The sequence below is a fragment of the Eubalaena glacialis genome, chromosome 8, assembly GCF_028564815.1.
Source record: "Eubalaena glacialis isolate mEubGla1 chromosome 8, mEubGla1.1.hap2.+ XY, whole genome shotgun sequence".
In the NCBI taxonomy this organism is placed as follows: Eukaryota; Metazoa; Chordata; class Mammalia; order Artiodactyla; family Balaenidae; genus Eubalaena; species Eubalaena glacialis.
Genome location: NC_083723.1, coordinates 38394873 through 38414745, shown reverse-complemented (window position 1 = coordinate 38414745; position 19873 = coordinate 38394873).

Below are 19873 nucleotides of genomic sequence, written 5' to 3'. Positions count from 1 at the left end.
TTGCTTTCAAATCCTCTTCGTTGCCTTCCCTCAATATATTTGTGGACGAGAGTCATCATTTCGAACTCTGCAGGTTTGTGAATTGCAGTGCCCCTGAGCTCCATTTGTCAACTCGCTTTTTTGGGAGCTGGCCGCAAAAGCGCAGGATTGCTTCAGGCCCTATTCTGGTTCCGGGGGGCAGGCTGAGCCTGTGGTTCATTCTTCTTCCTGATGGGAAAATAGAGTGACCTGTGCCTGTCCCAACACCTAGAGCTAGTCTCTCATTGGTTCCCCCTCTTTCCGTTCATCCTCAGGACAAATTGCGACCTGTACGAAACAGGAGGTCAACGGTGCTGATTCTCCAAGTAGGGAGATTGTTAGTGAAGCGGTTGGAATGGCGAACCCTAGCACAAGGAGAGGAGAAATGAGGTGCGTTTTAGAAACCTTTCCCGATCACACGGTGTACCATCTCCTGGGTTTCCCATGCATGTTTTCGATGTAGGAAGATGCCCTTGAACCTGGAGACTTGGGACCCATGGCATGGGTACCACGCACTATTACTTTAAAGGGTCTGCGTTTGCTCACCCAACCTCACCGATCCTCTCAGCCCCAAGAGTGTGCAGCCTTATGTCTCATCCAGCTGTGGGTCTAGATATGGTCAATCCAGGTTGCATCAGAGCCCCTGAACGGATTTTGTAAGAATTTCTCTCTCTTTCACTGTCTTTGTTTTATGGGTTTTTTTTTAAGTAATCTATTTCTATAATGGGGTTTGGCTGCTTTTCCCTGCTGTGTTTATGCCGCTTCACACCCTCTTGATTCACTTCCAGAGAGATATCAGTACATATCAATACATATCAATACATCAATACATAGGTTTTAAGACTCTTCCTAGTCAGATATATTTTTGGGCGGTGAATAGGGGGTGTTGGGTCTAGTTCACTGAGCAGGGAGTAGGTCTTGTCTATTACATATTTGGCTTGTGGAACGGTATCTGAGCTAATTTCAAACCCTTGTTTTATGCATCGCCCCACCTCACCTTTCCCGTTAAGCAGCCATAGTGTGTTTTCTAAATGTGTGACTCTGTTCTGTTTTGGAATTCAGTTCAGGTGTAGCGATGTTGACATTCCCTCTATAAGTGATATCTTAGGATAAGTGTCCTTTTCTGTGTGACTTACTTCACTTAGAGTCATCGTCCCTAAATCCACTCATCATGCTGCTACTAGCCTTATGACACTGATTTCATGGCTGAGTGATATTCCATTGTGCATAAGTACCACAACTTCTTTATCCATTTTTCTCTTTCCTGGGATATTTAAGGTGTACCGAAGTGGAGGTTCTTGGAAACAGAGCAGCCCTAAACTTTGGGGTGCCTGTGTCTTGTTGATTTTTAGGTTTCCCGAGTTCTATGCCCATGAGTGGAAGTGCCCTGTGCTCTCACAGCTGTGTCTATTACATGTTTCAGGACGCAGCGTACACTTCTCAAGAGTGGCTGTTGGCAATTTCCATCCCGCCCATCAGCGTAGCAAGGCTCCCATGTCTCCATGGCCTGTCCTGCATTTCTGGTTTTTACACTTTTTTCAGCATGGCCCTTTTGACCGCTGGCAAGCGAGACTTCTTTGTAGCGCCGATTTGCCTTTCCGGCTTGCTTGGTTGGCCAAAAAGGGCGTATGCGTTTTTTCCTGAATATATTCAGGAAAAAACGCATACGCCCTTTTTGTCCAAGGGCATCATTGTCAACGCTTTGCCGCTTTTCATGTGCTTTCAAGGCGAGTCGAATCGACCTCCTGAAATCTGTTTCCTGCAATTCTGCCTTGCTTTCAAATCCTCTTCGTTGCCTTCCCTCAATATATTTATAGACGAGAGTCATCATTTCGAACTCTGCAGGTTTGTGAATTGCAGTGCCCCTGAGCTCCATTTGTCAACTCGCTTTTTTGGGAGCTGGCCGCAAAAGCGCAGGATTGCTTCAGGCCCTATTCTGGTTCCGGGGGGCAGGCTGAGCCTGTGGTTCATTCTTCTTCCTGATGGGAAAATAGAGTGACCTGTGCCTGTCCCAACACCTAGAGCTAGTCTCTCATTGGTTCCCCCTCTTCCCGTTCATCCTCAGGACAAATTGCGACCTGTACGAAACAGGAGGTCAACGGTGCTGATTCTCCAAGTAGGGAGATTGTTAGTGAAGCGGCTGGAATGGCGAACCCGAGCACAAGGAGAGGAGAAATGAGGTGCGTTTTAGAAACCTTTCCCGATCACACGGTGTACCATCTATTAGGTTTCCCAGGCATGTTTTCGATGTAGGAAGATGCCCTTGAACCTGGAGATTTGGGACCCATGGCATGGGTACCACGCAGTATTACTTTAAAGGGTCTGCGTTTGCTCACCCAACCTCACCAATCCTCTCAGCCCCAAGAGTGTCCAGCCTTATGTCTCATCCAGCTGTGGGTCTAGATGTGGTCAATCCAGGTTGCATCAGAGCCCCTGAACGGATTTTGTAAGAATGTCTCTCTCTTTCACTGTCTTTGTTTTATGGCTTTTTTTTTTAAGTAATCTATTTTTCAAATGGGGTTTAGCTGCTTTTCCCTGCTGTGTTTATGCCGCTTTACACCCTCTTGATTCACTTCCAGAGAGATTTCAATACATAGGTTTTATGACTCTTCCTAGTCAGATATATTCTTGGGCGGTGAATAGGGGGTGTTGAGTCCAGTTCACTGAGCAGGGAGTAGGTCTTGTCTATTACATATTTGGCTTCTGGAACGGTATCTGAGCTAATTTCAAACCCTTGTTTTGTGCATCGCCCCGCCTCACCTTTCCCGTTAAGCAGCCATAGTGTGTTTTCTAAACGTGTGACTCTGTTCTGTTTTGGAATTCAGTTCAGGTGTAGCGATGTTGACATTCCCCCTATAAGTGATATCTTGGGATAAGTGTCCTTTTCTGTGTGACTTACTTCACTTAGAGTCATCGTCCCTAAATCCACTCATCATGCTGCTACTAGCCTTATGACACTGATTTCATGGCTGAGTGATATTCCATTGTGCATAAGTACCACAACTTCTTTATCCATTTTTCTCTTTCCTGGGATATTTCAGGTGTACCGAAGTGGAGGTTCTTGGAAACAGAGCAGCCCTAAAGTTTGGGGTGCCTGTGTCTTGTTGATTTTTAGGTTTCCCGATTTCTACGCCCATGAGTGGAAGTGCCCTATGCTCTCTCAGCTGTGTCTATTCCATGTTTCAGGACGCAGCGTACACTTCTCCAGAGTGGCTGTTGGCAATTTCCATCCCGCCCATCAGCGTAGCAAGGCTCCCGTGTCTCCATGGCCTGTCCTGCATTTCTGGTTTTTACACTTTTTTCAGCATGGCCCTTTTGACCGCTGGCAAGCGAGACTTCTTTGTAGCGCCGATTTGCCTTTCCGGCTTGCTTGGTTGGCCAAAAAGGGCGTATGCGTTTTTTCCTGAATATATTCAGGAAGAAACGCATACGCCCTTTTTGGCCAAGGGCATCATTGTCAACGCTTTGCCGCTTTTCATGTGCTTTCAAGGCGAGTCGTATCTACCTCCTGAATTCTGTTTCCTGCAATTCTGCCTTGCTTTCAAATCCTCTTCGTTGCCTTCCCTCAATATATTTGTGGACGAGAGTCATCATTTCAAACTCTGCAGGTTTGTGAATTGCAGTGCCCCTGAGCTCCATTTGTCAACTCGCTTTTTTGGGAGCTGGCCGCAAAAGCGCAGGATTGCTTCAGGCCCTATTCTGGTTCCGGGGGGCAGGCTGAGCCTGTGGTTCATTCTTCTTCCTGATGGGAAAATAGAGTGACCTGTGCCTGTCCCAACACCTAGAGCTAGTCTCTCATTGGTTCCCCCTCTTCCCGTTCATCCTCAGGACAAATTGCGACCTGTACGAAACAGGAGGTCAACGGTGCTGATTCTCCAAGTAGGGAGATTGTTAGTGAAGCGGCTGGAATGGCGAACCCGAGCACAAGGAGAGGAGAAATGAGGTGCGTTTTAGAAACCTTTCCCGATCACACGATGTACCATCTTCTGGGTTTCCCAGGCATGTTTTCGATGTAGGAAGATGCCCTTGAACCTGGAGATTTGGGACCCATGGCATGGGTACCACGCAGTATTACTTTAAAGGGTCTGCGTTTGCTCACCCAACCTCACCAATCCTCTCAGCCCCAAGAGTGTCCAGCCTTATGTCTCATCCAGCTGTGGGTCTAGATATGGTTAATCCAGGTTGCATCAGAGCCCCTGAACGGATTTTGTAAGAATTTCTCTCTCTTTCACTGTCTTTGTTTTATGGGGTTTTTTTTTAAGTAATCTATTTTTATAATGGGGTTTAGCTGCTTTTCCCTGCTGTGTTTGTGCCGCTTTACACCCTCTTGATTCACTTCCAGAGAGATATCAATACATAGGTTTAAAGACTCTTACTAGTCAGATATATTCTTGGGTGGTGAATAGGGGGTGTTGAGTCCAGTTCACTGAGCAGGGAGTAGGTCTTGTCTATTACATATTTGGCTTGTGGAACGGTATGTGAGCTAATTTCAAACCCTTGTTTTATGCATCACCCCGCCTCACCTTTCCCGTTAAGCAGCCATAGTGTGTTTTCTAAACGTGTGACTCTGTTCTGTTTTGGAATTCAGTTCAGGTGTAGCGATGTTGACATTCCCCCTATAAGTGATATCTTGGGATAAGTGTCCTTTTCTATGTGACTTACTTCACTTAGAGTCATGGTCCCTAAATCCACTCATCATGCTGCTACTAGCCTTATGACACTGATTTCATGGCTGAGTGATATTCCATTGTGCATAAGTACCACAACTTCTTTATCCGTTTTTTTCTTTCCTGGGATATTTAAGGTGTACCGAAGTGGAGGTTCTTGGAAACAGAGCAGCCCTAAACTTTGGGGTGCCTGTGTCGTGTTGATTTTTAGGTTTCCCGATTTCTACGCCCATGAGTGGAAGTGCCCTATGCTCTCTCAGCTGTGTCTATTCCATGTTTCAGGACGCAGCGTACACTTCTCCAGAGTGGCTGTTGGCAATTTCCATCCCGCCCATCAGCGTAGCAAGGCTCCCGTGTCTCCATGGCCTGTCCTGCATTTCTGGTTTTTACACTTTTTTCAGCATGGCCCTTTGGACCGCTGGCAACCGAGACTTCTTTGTAGCGCCGATTTGCCTTTCCGGCTTGCTTGGTTGGCCAAAAAGGGCGTATGCGTTTTTTCCTGAATATATTCAGGAAAAAACGCATACGCCCTTTTTGGCCAAGGGCATCATTGTCAACGTTTTGCTGCTCCTCATGTGCTTTCAAGGCGAGTCGAATCTACCTCCTGAAATCTGTTTCCTGCAATTCTGCCTTGCTTTCAAATCCTCTTCGTTGCCTTCCCTCAGTATATTTGTGGACGAGAGTCATCATTTCGAACTCTGCAGGTTTGTGAATTGCAGTGCCCCTGAGCTCCATTTGTCAACTCGCTTTTTTGGGAGCTGGCCGCAAAAGCGCAGGATTGCTTCAGGCCCTATTCTGGTTCCAGGGGGCAGGCTGAGCCTGTGGTTCATTCTTCTTCCTGATGGGAAAATAGAGTGACCTGTGCCTGTCCCAACACCTAGAGCTAGTCTCTCATTGGTTCCCCCTCTTCCCGTTCATCCTCAGGACAAATTGCGACCTGTACGAAACAGGAGGTCAACGGTGCTGATTCTCCAAGTAGGGAGATTGTTAGTGAAGCGGCTGGAATGGCGAACCCGAGCACAAGGAGAGGAGAAATGAGGTGCGTTTTAGAAACCTTTCCCGATCACACGGTGTACCATCTTCTGGGTTTCCCAGGCATGTTTTCAATGTAGGAAGATGCCCTTGAACCTGGAGATTTGGGACCCATGGCATGGGTACCACGCAGTATTACTTTAAAGGGTCTGCGTTTGCTCACCCAACCTCACCAATCCTCTCAGCCCCAAGAGTGTCCAGCCTTATGTCTCATCCAGCTGTGGGTCTAGATGTGGTCAATCCAGGTTGTATCAGAGCCCCTGAACGGATTTTGTAAGAATTTCTCTCTCTTTCACTGTCTTTGTTTTATGGGGTTTTTTTTTAAGTAATCTATTTTTTTTTTTTTTTTTTTTTTAAGTAATCTATTTTTATAATGGGGTTTAGCTGCTTTTCCCTGCTGTGTTTGTGCCGCTTTACACCCTCTTGATTCACTTCCAGAGAGATATCAATACATAGGTTTAAAGACTCTTACTAGTCAGATATATTCTTGGGTGGTGAATAGGGGGTGTTGAGTCCAGTTCACTGAGCAGGGAGTAGGTCTTGTCTATTACATATTTGGCTTGTGGAACAGTATGTGAGCTAATTTCAAACCCTTCTTTTATGCATCGCCCCGCCTCACCTTTCCCGTTAAGCAGCCATAGTGTGTTTTCTAAATGTGTGACTCTGTTCTGTTTTGGAATTCAGTTCAGGTGTAGCGATGTTGACATTCCCTCTATAAGTGATATCTTGGGATAAGTGTCCTTTTCTGTGTGACTTACTTCACTTAGAGTCATCGTCCCTAAATCCACTCATCATGCTGCTACTAGCCTTATGACACTGATTTCATGGCTGAGTGATATTCCATTGTGCATAAGTACCACAACTTCTTTATCCATTTTTCTCTTTCCTGGGATATTTAAGGTGTACCGAAGTGGAGGTTCTTGGAAACAGAGCAGCCCTAAACTTTGGGGTGCCTGTGTCTTGTTGATTTTTAGGTTTCCGGAGTTCTACGCCCATGAGTGGAAGTGCCCTATGCTCTCTCAGCTGTGTCTATTACATGTTTCAGGACGCATCGTACACTTCTCCAGAGAGGCAGTTGGCAATTTCCATCCCGCCCATCAGCGTAGGAAGGCTCCAATGTCTCCATGGCCTGTCCTCTATTTCTGGTTTTTACACTTTTTTCAGCATGGCCCTTTTGCCCGCTGGCAAGCGAGACTTCTTTGTAGCGCCGATTGGCCTTTCCGGCTTGCTTGGTTGGCCAAAAAGGGCGTATGCGTTTTTTCCTGAATATATTCAGGAAAAAACGCATACGCCCTTTTTGGCCAAGGGCATCATTGTCAACGTTTTGCCGATCCTCATGTGCTTTCAAGGCGAGTCGAATCTACCTCCTGAAATCTGTTTCCTGCAATTCTGCCTTGCTTTCAAATCCTCTTCGTTGCCTTCCCTCAATATATTTGTAGACGAGAGTCATCATTTCGAACTCTGCAGGTTTGTGAATTGCAGTGCCCCTGAGCTCCATTTGTCAACTCGCTTTTTTGGGAGCTGGCCGCAAAAGCGTAGGATTGCTTCAGGCCCTATTCTGGTTCCGGGGGGCAGGCTGAGCCTGTGGTTCATTCTTCTTCCTGATGGGAAAATAGAGTGACCTGTGCCTGTCCCAACACCTAGAGCTAGTCTCTCATTGGTTCCCCCTCTTCCCGTTCATCCTCAGGACAAATTGCGACCTGTACGAAACAGGAGGTCGACGGTGCTGATTCTCCAAATAGGGAGATTGTTAGTGAAGTGGCTGGAATGGCGAACCTGAGCACAAGGAGAGGAGAAATGAGGTGCGTTTTAGAAACCTTTCCCGATCACACGGTGTACCATCTTCTGGGTTTCCCAGGCATGTTTTCGATGTAGGAAGATGCCCTTGAACCTGGAGATTTGGGACCCATGGCATGGGTACCACGCAGTATTACTTTAAAGGGTTTGCGTTTGCTCACCCAACCTCACCAATCCTCTCAGCCCCAAGAGTGTCCAGCCTTATGTCTCATCCAGCTGTGGGTCTAGATGTGGTCAATCCAGGTTGCATCAGAGCCCCTGAACGGATTTTGTAAGAATTTCTCTCTCTTTCACTGTCTTTGTTTTATGGCTTTTTTTTTAAGTAATCTATTTTTATAATGGGGTTTAGCTGCTTTTTCCTGCTGTGTTTATGCCGCTTCACACCCTCTTGATTCACTTCCAGTGAGATATCAGTACATATCAATACATATCAATACATCAATACATAGGTTTTAAGACTCTTCCTAGTCAGATATATTTTTGGGCGGTGAATAGGGGGTGTTGGGTCTAGTTCACTGAGCAGGGAGTAGGTCTTGTCTATTACATATTTGGCTTGTGGAACGGTATCTGAGCTAATTTGAAACCCTTGTTTTATGCATCGCCCCACCTCACCTTTCCCGTTAAGCAGCCATAGTGTGTTTCTAAATGTGTGACTCTGTTCTGTTTTGGAATTCAGTTCAGGTGTAGCGATGTTGACATTCCCTCTATAAGTGATATCTTAGGATAAGTGTCCTTTTCTGTGTGACTTACTTCATTTAGAGTCATCGTCCCTAAATCCACTCATCATGCTGCTACTAGCCTTATGACACTGATTTCATGGCTGAGTGATATTCCATTGTGCATAAGTACCACAACTTCTCTATCCATTTTTCTCTTTCCTGGGATATTTAAGGTGTACCGAAGTGGAGGTTCTTGGAAACAGAGCAGCCCTAAACTTTGGGGTGCCTGTGTCTTGTTGATTTTTAGGTTTCCCGAGTTCTACGCCCATGAGTGGAAGTGCCCTATGCTCTCTCAGCTGTGTCTATTACATGTTTCAGGACGCAGCGTACACTTCTCCAGAGAGGCTGTTGGCAATTTCCATCCCGCCCATCAGCGTAGCAAGGCTCCCATGTCTCCATGGCCTGTCCTGCATTTCTGGTTTTTACACTTTTTTCAGCATGGCCCTTTGGACCGCTGGCAAGCGAGACTTCTTTGTAGCGCCGATTTGCCTTTCCGGCTTGCTTGGTTGGCCAAAAAGGGCGTATGCGTTTTTTCCTGAATATATTCAGGAAAAAACGCATACGCCCTTTTTGGCCAAGGGCATCATTGTCAACGCTTTGCTGCTCCTCATGTGCTTTCAAGGCGAGTCGAATCTACCTCCTGAAATCTGTTTCCTGCAATTCTGCCTTGCTTTCAAATCCTCTTCGTTGCCTTCCCTCAATATATTTGTGGACGAGAGTCATCATTTAGAACTCTGCAGGTTTGTGAATTGCAGTGCCCCTGAGCTCCATTTGTCAACTCGCGTTTTTGGGAGCTGGCCGCAAAAGCGCAGGATTGCTTCAGGCCCTATTCTGGTTCCGGTGGGCAGGCTGAGCCTGTGGTTCATTCTTCTTCCTGATGGGAAAATAGAGTGACCTGTGCCTGTCCCAACACCTAGAGCTAGTCTCTCATTGGTTCCCCCTCTTCCCGTTCATCCTCAGGACAAATTGCGACCTGTACGAAACAGGAGGTCAAGGGTGCTGATTCTCCAAGTAGGGAGATTGTTAGTGAAGCGGCTGGAATGGCGAACCCGAGCACAAGGAGAGGAGAAATGAGGTGCGTTTTAGAAACCTTTCCCGATCACACGGTGTACCATCTTCTGGGTTTCCCAGGCTTGTTTTCGATGTAGGAAGATGCCCTTGAACCTGGAGATTTGGGACCCATGGCATGGGTACCACGCAGTATTACTTTAAAGGGTCTGCGTTTGCTCACCCAACCTCACCAATCCTCTCAGCCCCAAGAGTGTCCAGCCTTATGTCTCATCCAGCTGTGGGTCTAGATGTGGTCAATCCAGGTTGCATCAGAGCCCCTGAACGGATTTTGTAAGAATTTCTCTCTCTTTCACTGTCTTTGTTTTATGGGGTTTTTTTTTTAAGTAATCTATTTTTATAATGGGGTTTAGCTGCTTTTCCCTGCTGTGTTTGTGCCGCTTTACACCCTCTTGATTCACTTCCAGAGAGATATCAATACATAGGTTTAAAGACTCTTACTAGTCAGATATATTCTTGGGTGGTGAATAGGGGGTGTTGAGTCCAGTTCACTGAGCAGGGAGTAGGTCTTGTGTATTACATATTTGGCTTGTGGAACGATATCTGAGCTAATTTCAAACCCTTGTTTTATGCATCGCCCCACCTCACCTTTCCCGTTAAGCAGCCATAGTGTGCTTTGTAAATGTGTGACTCTGTTCTGTTTTGGAATTCAGTTCAGGTGTAGCGATGTTGACATTCCCTCTATAAGTGATATCTTGGGATAAGTGTCCTTTTCTGTGTGACTTACTTCACTTAGAGTCATCGTCCCTAAATCCACTCATCATGCTGCTACTAGCCTTATGACACTGATTTCATGGCTGAGTGATATTCCATTGTGCATAAGTACCACAACTTCTTTATCCATTTTTCTCTTTCCTGGGATATTTCAGGTGTACCGAAGTGGAGGTTCTTGGAAACAGAGCAGCCCTAAACTTTGGGGTGCCTGTGTCTTGTTGATTTTTAGGTTTCCAGATTTCTACGCCCATGAGTGGAAGTGCCCTATGCTCTCTCAGCTGTGTCTATTCCATGTTTCAGGACGCAGCGTACACTTCTCCAGAGTGGCTGTTGGCAATTTCCATCCCGCCCATCAGCGTAGCAAGGCTCCCGTGTCTCCATGGCCTGTCCTGCATTTCTGATTTTTACACTTTTTTCAGCATGGCCCTTTGGACCGCTGGCAAGCGAGACTTCTTTGTAGCGCCGATTTGCCTTTCCGGCTTGCTTGGTTGGCCAAAAAGGGCGTATGCGTTTTTTCCTGAATATATTCAGGAAAAAACGCATACGCCCTTTTTGGCCAAGGGCATCATTGTCAACGCTTTGCCGCTTTTCATGTGCTTTCAAGGCGAGTCGAATCTACCTCCTGAAATCTGTTTCCTGCAATTCTGCCTTGCTTTCAAATCCTCTTCGTTGCCTTCCCTCAATATATTTGTGGACGAGAGTCATCATTTCGAACTCTGCAGGTTTGTGAATTGCAGTGCCCCTGAGCTCCATTTGTCAACTCGCTTTTTTGGGAGCTGGCCGCAAAAGCGCAGGATTGCTTCAGGCCCTATTCTGGTTCCGGGGGGCAGGCTGAGCCTGTGGTTCATTCTTCTTCCTGATGGGAAAATAGAGTGACCTGTGCCTGTCCCAACACCTAGAGCTAGTCTCTCATTGGTTCCCCCTCTTCCCGTTCATCCTCAGGACAAATTGCGACCTGTACGAAACAGGAGGTCAACGGTGCTGATTCTCCAAGTAGGGAGATTGTTAGTGAAGCGGCTGGAATGGCGAACCCGAGCACAAGGAGAGGAGAAATGAGGTGCGTTTTAGAAACCTTTCCCGATCACACGGTGTACCATCTTCTGGGTTTCCCAGGCATGTTTTCGATGTAGGAAGATGCCCTTGAACCTGGAGATTTGGGACCCATGGCATGGGTACCACGCACTATTACTTTAAAGGGTCTGCGTTTGCTCACCCAACCTCACCGATCCTCTCAGCCCCAAGAGTGTCCAGCCTTATGTCTCATCCAGCTGTGGGTCTAGATATGGTCAATCCAGGTTGCATCAGAGCCCCTGAACGGATTTTGTAAGAATGTCTCTCTCTTTCACTGTCTTTGTTTTATGGCTTTTTTTTTTAAGTAATCTATTTTTCAAATGGGGTTTGGCTGCTTTTCCCTGCTGTGTTTATGCCGCTTTACACCCTCTTGATTCACTTCCAGAGAGATATCAATACATAGGTTTTATAACTCTTCCTAGTCAGATATATTCTTGGGCGGTGAATAGGGGGTGTTGAGTCCAGTTCACTGAGCAGGGAGTAGGTCTTGTCTATTACATATTTGGCTTCTGGAACGGTATCTGAGCTAATTTCAAACCCTTGTTTTGTGCATCGCCCCGCCTCACCTTTCCCGTTAAGCAGCCATAGTGTGTTTTCTAAATGTGTGACTCTGTTCTGTTTTGGAATTCAGTTCAGGTGTAGCGATTTTGACATTCCCTGTATAAGTGATATCTTAGGATAAGTGTCCTTTTCTGTGTGACTTACTTCATTTAGAGTCATCGTCCCTAAATCCACTCATCATGTTGCTACTAGCCTTATGACACTGATTTCATGGCTGAGTGATATTCCATTGTGCATAAGTACCACAACTTCTTTATCCATTTTTCTCTTTCCTGGGATATTTCAGGTGTACCGAAGTGGAGGTTCTTGGAAACAGAGCAGCCCTAAACTTTGGGGTGCCTGTGTCTTGTTGATTTTTAGGTTTCCCGATTTCTACGCCCATGAGTGGAAGTGCCCTATGCTCTCTCAGCTGTGTCTATTCCATGTTTCAGGACGCAGCGTACACTTCTCCAGAGTGGCTGTTGGCAATTTCCATCCCGCCCATCAGCGTAGCAAGGCTCCCGTGTCTCCATGGCCTGTCCTGCATTTCTGATTTTTACACTTTTTTCAGCATGGCCCTTTGGACCGCTGGCAAGCGAGACTTCTTTGTAGCGCCGATTTGCCTTTCCGGCTTGCTTGGTTGGCCAAAAAGGGCGTATGCGTTTTTTCCTGAATATATTCAGGAAAAAACGCATACGCCCTTTTTGGCCAAGGGCATCATTGTCAACGCTTTGCCGCTTTTCATGTGCTTTCAAGGCGAGTCGAATCTACCTCCTGAAATCTGTTTCCTGCAATTCTGCCTTGCTTTCAAATCCTCTTCGTTGCCTTCCCTCAATATATTTGTGGACGAGAGTCATCATTTCGAACTCTGCAGGTTTGTGAATTGCAGTGCCCCTGAGCTCCATTTGTCAACTCGCTTTTTTGGGAGCTGGCCGCAAAAGCGCAGGATTGCTTCAGGCCCTATTCTGGTTCCGGGGGGCAGGCTGAGCCTGTGGTTCATTCTTCTTCCTGATGGGAAAATAGAGTGACCTGTGCCTGTCCCAACACCTAGAGCTAGTCTCTCATTGGTTCCCCCTCTTTCCGTTCATCCTCAGGACAAATTGCGACCTGTACGAAACAGGAGGTCAACGGTGCTGATTCTCCAAGTAGGGAGATTGTTAGTGAAGCGGTTGGAATGGCGAACCCTAGCACAAGGAGAGGAGAAATGAGGTGCGTTTTAGAAACCTTTCCCGATCACACGGTGTACCATCTCCTGGGTTTCCCATGCATGTTTTCGATGTAGGAAGATGCCCTTGAACCTGGAGACTTGGGACCCATGGCATGGGTACCACGCACTATTACTTTAAAGGGTCTGCGTTTGCTCACCCAACCTCACCGATCCTCTCAGCCCCAAGAGTGTGCAGCCTTATGTCTCATCCAGCTGTGGGTCTAGATATGGTCAATCCAGGTTGCATCAGAGCCCCTGAACGGATTTTGTAAGAATTTCTCTCTCTTTCACTGTCTTTGTTTTATGGGTTTTTTTTTAAGTAATCTATTTCTATAATGGGGTTTGGCTGCTTTTCCCTGCTGTGTTTATGCCGCTTCACACCCTCTTGATTCACTTCCAGAGAGATATCAGTACATATCAATACATATCAATACATCAATACATAGGTTTTAAGACTCTTCCTAGTCAGATATATTTTTGGGCGGTGAATAGGGGGTGTTGGGTCTAGTTCACTGAGCAGGGAGTAGGTCTTGTCTATTACATATTTGGCTTGTGGAACGGTATCTGAGCTAATTTCAAACCCTTGTTTTATGCATCGCCCCACCTCACCTTTCCCGTTAAGCAGCCATAGTGTGTTTTCTAAATGTGTGACTCTGTTCTGTTTTGGAATTCAGTTCAGGTGTAGCGATGTTGACATTCCCTCTATAAGTGATATCTTAGGATAAGTGTCCTTTTCTGTGTGACTTACTTCACTTAGAGTCATCGTCCCTAAATCCACTCATCATGCTGCTACTAGCCTTATGACACTGATTTCATGGCTGAGTGATATTCCATTGTGCATAAGTACCACAACTTCTTTATCCATTTTTCTCTTTCCTGGGATATTTAAGGTGTACCGAAGTGGAGGTTCTTGGAAACAGAGCAGCCCTAAACTTTGGGGTGCCTGTGTCTTGTTGATTTTTAGGTTTCCCGATTTCTACGCCCATGAGTGGAAGTGCCCTATGCTCTCTCAGCTGTGTCTATTCCATGTTTCAGGACGCAGCGTACACTTCTCCAGAGTGGCTGTTGGCAATTTCCATCCCGCCCATCAGCGTAGCAAGGCTCCCGTGTCTCCATGGCCTGTCCTGCATTTCTGATTTTTACACTTTTTTCAGCATGGCCCTTTGGACCGCTGGCAAGCGAGACTTCTTTGTAGCGCCGATTTGCCTTTCCGGCTTGCTTGGTTGGCCAAAAAGGGCGTATGCGTTTTTTCCTGAATATATTCAGGAAAAAACGCATACGCCCTTTTTGGCCAAGGGCATCATTGTCAACGCTTTGCCGCTTTTCATGTGCTTTCAAGGCGAGTCGAATCTACCTCCTGAAATCTGTTTCCTGCAATTCTGCCTTGCTTTCAAATCCTCTTCGTTGCCTTCCCTCAATATATTTGTGGACGAGAGTCATCATTTCGAACTCTGCAGGTTTGTGAATTGCAGTGCCCCTGAGCTCCATTTGTCAACTCGCTTTTTTGGGAGCTGGCCGCAAAAGCGCAGGATTGCTTCAGGCCCTATTCTGGTTCCGGGGGGCAGGCTGAGCCTGTGGTTCATTCTTCTTCCTGATGGGAAAATAGAGTGACCTGTGCCTGTCCCAACACCTAGAGCTAGTCTCTCATTGGTTCCCCCTCTTTCCGTTCATCCTCAGGACAAATTGCGACCTGTACGAAACAGGAGGTCAACGGTGCTGATTCTCCAAGTAGGGAGATTGTTAGTGAAGCGGTTGGAATGGCGAACCCTAGCACAAGGAGAGGAGAAATGAGGTGCGTTTTAGAAACCTTTCCCGATCACACGGTGTACCATCTCCTGGGTTTCCCATGCATGTTTTCGATGTAGGAAGATGCCCTTGAACCTGGAGACTTGGGACCCATGGCATGGGTACCACGCACTATTACTTTAAAGGGTCTGCGTTTGCTCACCCAACCTCACCGATCCTCTCAGCCCCAAGAGTGTGCAGCCTTATGTCTCATCCAGCTGTGGGTCTAGATATGGTCAATCCAGGTTGCATCAGAGCCCCTGAACGGATTTTGTAAGAATTTCTCTCTCTTTCACTGTCTTTGTTTTATGGGTTTTTTTTTAAGTAATCTATTTCTATAATGGGGTTTGGCTGCTTTTCCCTGCTGTGTTTATGCCGCTTCACACCCTCTTGATTCACTTCCAGAGAGATATCAGTACATATCAATACATATCAATACATCAATACATAGGTTTTAAGACTCTTCCTAGTCAGATATATTTTTGGGCGGTGAATAGGGGGTGTTGGGTCTAGTTCACTGAGCAGGGAGTAGGTCTTGTCTATTACATATTTGGCTTGTGGAACGGTATCTGAGCTAATTTCAAACCCTTGTTTTATGCATCGCCCCACCTCACCTTTCCCGTTAAGCAGCCATAGTGTGTTTTCTAAATGTGTGACTCTGTTCTGTTTTGGAATTCAGTTCAGGTGTAGCGATGTTGACATTCCCTCTATAAGTGATATCTTAGGATAAGTGTCCTTTTCTGTGTGACTTACTTCACTTAGAGTCATCGTCCCTAAATCCACTCATCATGCTGCTACTAGCCTTATGACACTGATTTCATGGCTGAGTGATATTCCATTGTGCATAAGTACCACAACTTCTTTATCCATTTTTCTCTTTCCTGGGATATTTAAGGTGTACCGAAGTGGAGGTTCTTGGAAACAGAGCAGCCCTAAACTTTGGGGTGCCTGTGTCTTGTTGATTTTTAGGTTTCCCGAGTTCTATGCCCATGAGTGGAAGTGCCCTGTGCTCTCACAGCTGTGTCTATTACATGTTTCAGGACGCAGCGTACACTTCTCAAGAGTGGCTGTTGGCAATTTCCATCCCGCCCATCAGCGTAGCAAGGCTCCCATGTCTCCATGGCCTGTCCTGCATTTCTGGTTTTTACACTTTTTTCAGCATGGCCCTTTTGACCGCTGGCAAGCGAGACTTCTTTGTAGCGCCGATTTGCCTTTCCGGCTTGCTTGGTTGGCCAAAAAGGGCGTATGCGTTTTTTCCTGAATATATTCAGGAAAAAACGCATACGCCCTTTTTGTCCAAGGGCATCATTGTCAACGCTTTGCCGCTTTTCATGTGCTTTCAAGGCGAGTCGAATCGACCTCCTGAAATCTGTTTCCTGCAATTCTGCCTTGCTTTCAAATCCTCTTCGTTGCCTTCCCTCAATATATTTATAGACGAGAGTCATCATTTCGAACTCTGCAGGTTTGTGAATTGCAGTGCCCCTGAGCTCCATTTGTCAACTCGCTTTTTTGGGAGCTGGCCGCAAAAGCGCAGGATTGCTTCAGGCCCTATTCTGGTTCCGGGGGGCAGGCTGAGCCTGTGGTTCATTCTTCTTCCTGATGGGAAAATAGAGTGACCTGTGCCTGTCCCAACACCTAGAGCTAGTCTCTCATTGGTTCCCCCTCTTCCCGTTCATCCTCAGGACAAATTGCGACCTGTACGAAACAGGAGGTCAACGGTGCTGATTCTCCAAGTAGGGAGATTGTTAGTGAAGCGGCTGGAATGGCGAACCCGAGCACAAGGAGAGGAGAAATGAGGTGCGTTTTAGAAACCTTTCCCGATCACACGGTGTACCATCTATTAGGTTTCCCAGGCATGTTTTCGATGTAGGAAGATGCCCTTGAACCTGGAGATTTGGGACCCATGGCATGGGTACCACGCAGTATTACTTTAAAGGGTCTGCGTTTGCTCACCCAACCTCACCAATCCTCTCAGCCCCAAGAGTGTCCAGCCTTATGTCTCATCCAGCTGTGGGTCTAGATGTGGTCAATCCAGGTTGCATCAGAGCCCCTGAACGGATTTTGTAAGAATGTCTCTCTCTTTCACTGTCTTTGTTTTATGGCTTTTTTTTTTAAGTAATCTATTTTTCAAATGGGGTTTAGCTGCTTTTCCCTGCTGTGTTTATGCCGCTTTACACCCTCTTGATTCACTTCCAGAGAGATTTCAATACATAGGTTTTATGACTCTTCCTAGTCAGATATATTCTTGGGCGGTGAATAGGGGGTGTTGAGTCCAGTTCACTGAGCAGGGAGTAGGTCTTGTCTATTACATATTTGGCTTCTGGAACGGTATCTGAGCTAATTTCAAACCCTTGTTTTGTGCATCGCCCCGCCTCACCTTTCCCGTTAAGCAGCCATAGTGTGTTTTCTAAACGTGTGACTCTGTTCTGTTTTGGAATTCAGTTCAGGTGTAGCGATGTTGACATTCCCCCTATAAGTGATATCTTGGGATAAGTGTCCTTTTCTGTGTGACTTACTTCACTTAGAGTCATCGTCCCTAAATCCACTCATCATGCTGCTACTAGCCTTATGACACTGATTTCATGGCTGAGTGATATTCCATTGTGCATAAGTACCACAACTTCTTTATCCATTTTTCTCTTTCCTGGGATATTTCAGGTGTACCGAAGTGGAGGTTCTTGGAAACAGAGCAGCCCTAAAGTTTGGGGTGCCTGTGTCTTGTTGATTTTTAGGTTTCCCGATTTCTACGCCCATGAGTGGAAGTGCCCTATGCTCTCTCAGCTGTGTCTATTCCATGTTTCAGGACGCAGCGTACACTTCTCCAGAGTGGCTGTTGGCAATTTCCATCCCGCCCATCAGCGTAGCAAGGCTCCCGTGTCTCCATGGCCTGTCCTGCATTTCTGGTTTTTACACTTTTTTCAGCATGGCCCTTTTGACCGCTGGCAAGCGAGACTTCTTTGTAGCGCCGATTTGCCTTTCCGGCTTGCTTGGTTGGCCAAAAAGGGCGTATGCGTTTTTTCCTGAATATATTCAGGAAGAAACGCATACGCCCTTTTTGGCCAAGGGCATCATTGTCAACGCTTTGCCGCTTTTCATGTGCTTTCAAGGCGAGTCGTATCTACCTCCTGAATTCTGTTTCCTGCAATTCTGCCTTGCTTTCAAATCCTCTTCGTTGCCTTCCCTCAATATATTTGTGGACGAGAGTCATCATTTCAAACTCTGCAGGTTTGTGAATTGCAGTGCCCCTGAGCTCCATTTGTCAACTCGCTTTTTTGGGAGCTGGCCGCAAAAGCGCAGGATTGCTTCAGGCCCTATTCTGGTTCCGGGGGGCAGGCTGAGCCTGTGGTTCATTCTTCTTCCTGATGGGAAAATAGAGTGACCTGTGCCTGTCCCAACACCTAGAGCTAGTCTCTCATTGGTTCCCCCTCTTCCCGTTCATCCTCAGGACAAATTGCGACCTGTACGAAACAGGAGGTCAACGGTGCTGATTCTCCAAGTAGGGAGATTGTTAGTGAAGCGGCTGGAATGGCGAACCCGAGCACAAGGAGAGGAGAAATGAGGTGCGTTTTAGAAACCTTTCCCGATCACACGATGTACCATCTTCTGGGTTTCCCAGGCATGTTTTCGATGTAGGAAGATGCCCTTGAACCTGGAGATTTGGGACCCATGGCATGGGTACCACGCAGTATTACTTTAAAGGGTCTGCGTTTGCTCACCCAACCTCACCAATCCTCTCAGCCCCAAGAGTGTCCAGCCTTATGTCTCATCCAGCTGTGGGTCTAGATATGGTTAATCCAGGTTGCATCAGAGCCCCTGAACGGATTTTGTAAGAATTTCTCTCTCTTTCACTGTCTTTGTTTTATGGGGTTTTTTTTTAAGTAATCTATTTTTATAATGGGGTTTAGCTGCTTTTCCCTGCTGTGTTTGTGCCGCTTTACACCCTCTTGATTCACTTCCAGAGAGATATCAATACATAGGTTTAAAGACTCTTACTAGTCAGATATATTCTTGGGTGGTGAATAGGGGGTGTTGAGTCCAGTTCACTGAGCAGGGAGTAGGTCTTGTCTATTACATATTTGGCTTGTGGAACGGTATGTGAGCTAATTTCAAACCCTTGTTTTATGCATCACCCCGCCTCACCTTTCCCGTTAAGCAGCCATAGTGTGTTTTCTAAACGTGTGACTCTGTTCTGTTTTGGAATTCAGTTCAGGTGTAGCGATGTTGACATTCCCCCTATAAGTGATATCTTGGGATAAGTGTCCTTTTCTATGTGACTTACTTCACTTAGAGTCATGGTCCCTAAATCCACTCATCATGCTGCTACTAGCCTTATGACACTGATTTCATGGCTGAGTGATATTCCATTGTGCATAAGTACCACAACTTCTTTATCCGTTTTTTTCTTTCCTGGGATATTTAAGGTGTACCGAAGTGGAGGTTCTTGGAAACAGAGCAGCCCTAAACTTTGGGGTGCCTGTGTCGTGTTGATTTTTAGGTTTCCCGATTTCTACGCCCATGAGTGGAAGTGCCCTATGCTCTCTCAGCTGTGTCTATTCCATGTTTCAGGACGCAGCGTACACTTCTCCAGAGTGGCTGTTGGCAATTTCCATCCCGCCCATCAGCGTAGCAAGGCTCCCGTGTCTCCATGGCCTGTCCTGCATTTCTGGTTTTTACACTTTTTTCAGCATGGCCCTTTGGACCGCTGGCAACCGAGACTTCTTTGTAGCGCCGATTTGCCTTTCCGGCTTGCTTGGTTGGCCAAAAAGGGCGTATGCGTTTTTTCCTGAATATATTCAGGAAAAAACGCATACGCCCTTTTTGGCCAAGGGCATCATTGTCAACGTTTTGCTGCTCCTCATGTGCTTTCAAGGCGAGTCGAATCTACCTCCTGAAATCTGTTTCCTGCAATTCTGCCTTGCTTTCAAATCCTCTTCGTTGCCTTCCCTCAGTATATTTGTGGACGAGAGTCATCATTTCGAACTCTGCAGGTTTGTGAATTGCAGTGCCCCTGAGCTCCATTTGTCAACTCGCTTTTTTGGGAGCTGGCCGCAAAAGCGCAGGATTGCTTCAGGCCCTATTCTGGTTCCAGGGGGCAGGCTGAGCCTGTGGTTCATTCTTCTTCCTGATGGGAAAATAGAGTGACCTGTGCCTGTCCCAACACCTAGAGCTAGTCTCTCATTGGTTCCCCCTCTTCCCGTTCATCCTCAGGACAAATTGCGACCTGTACGAAACAGGAGGTCAACGGTGCTGATTCT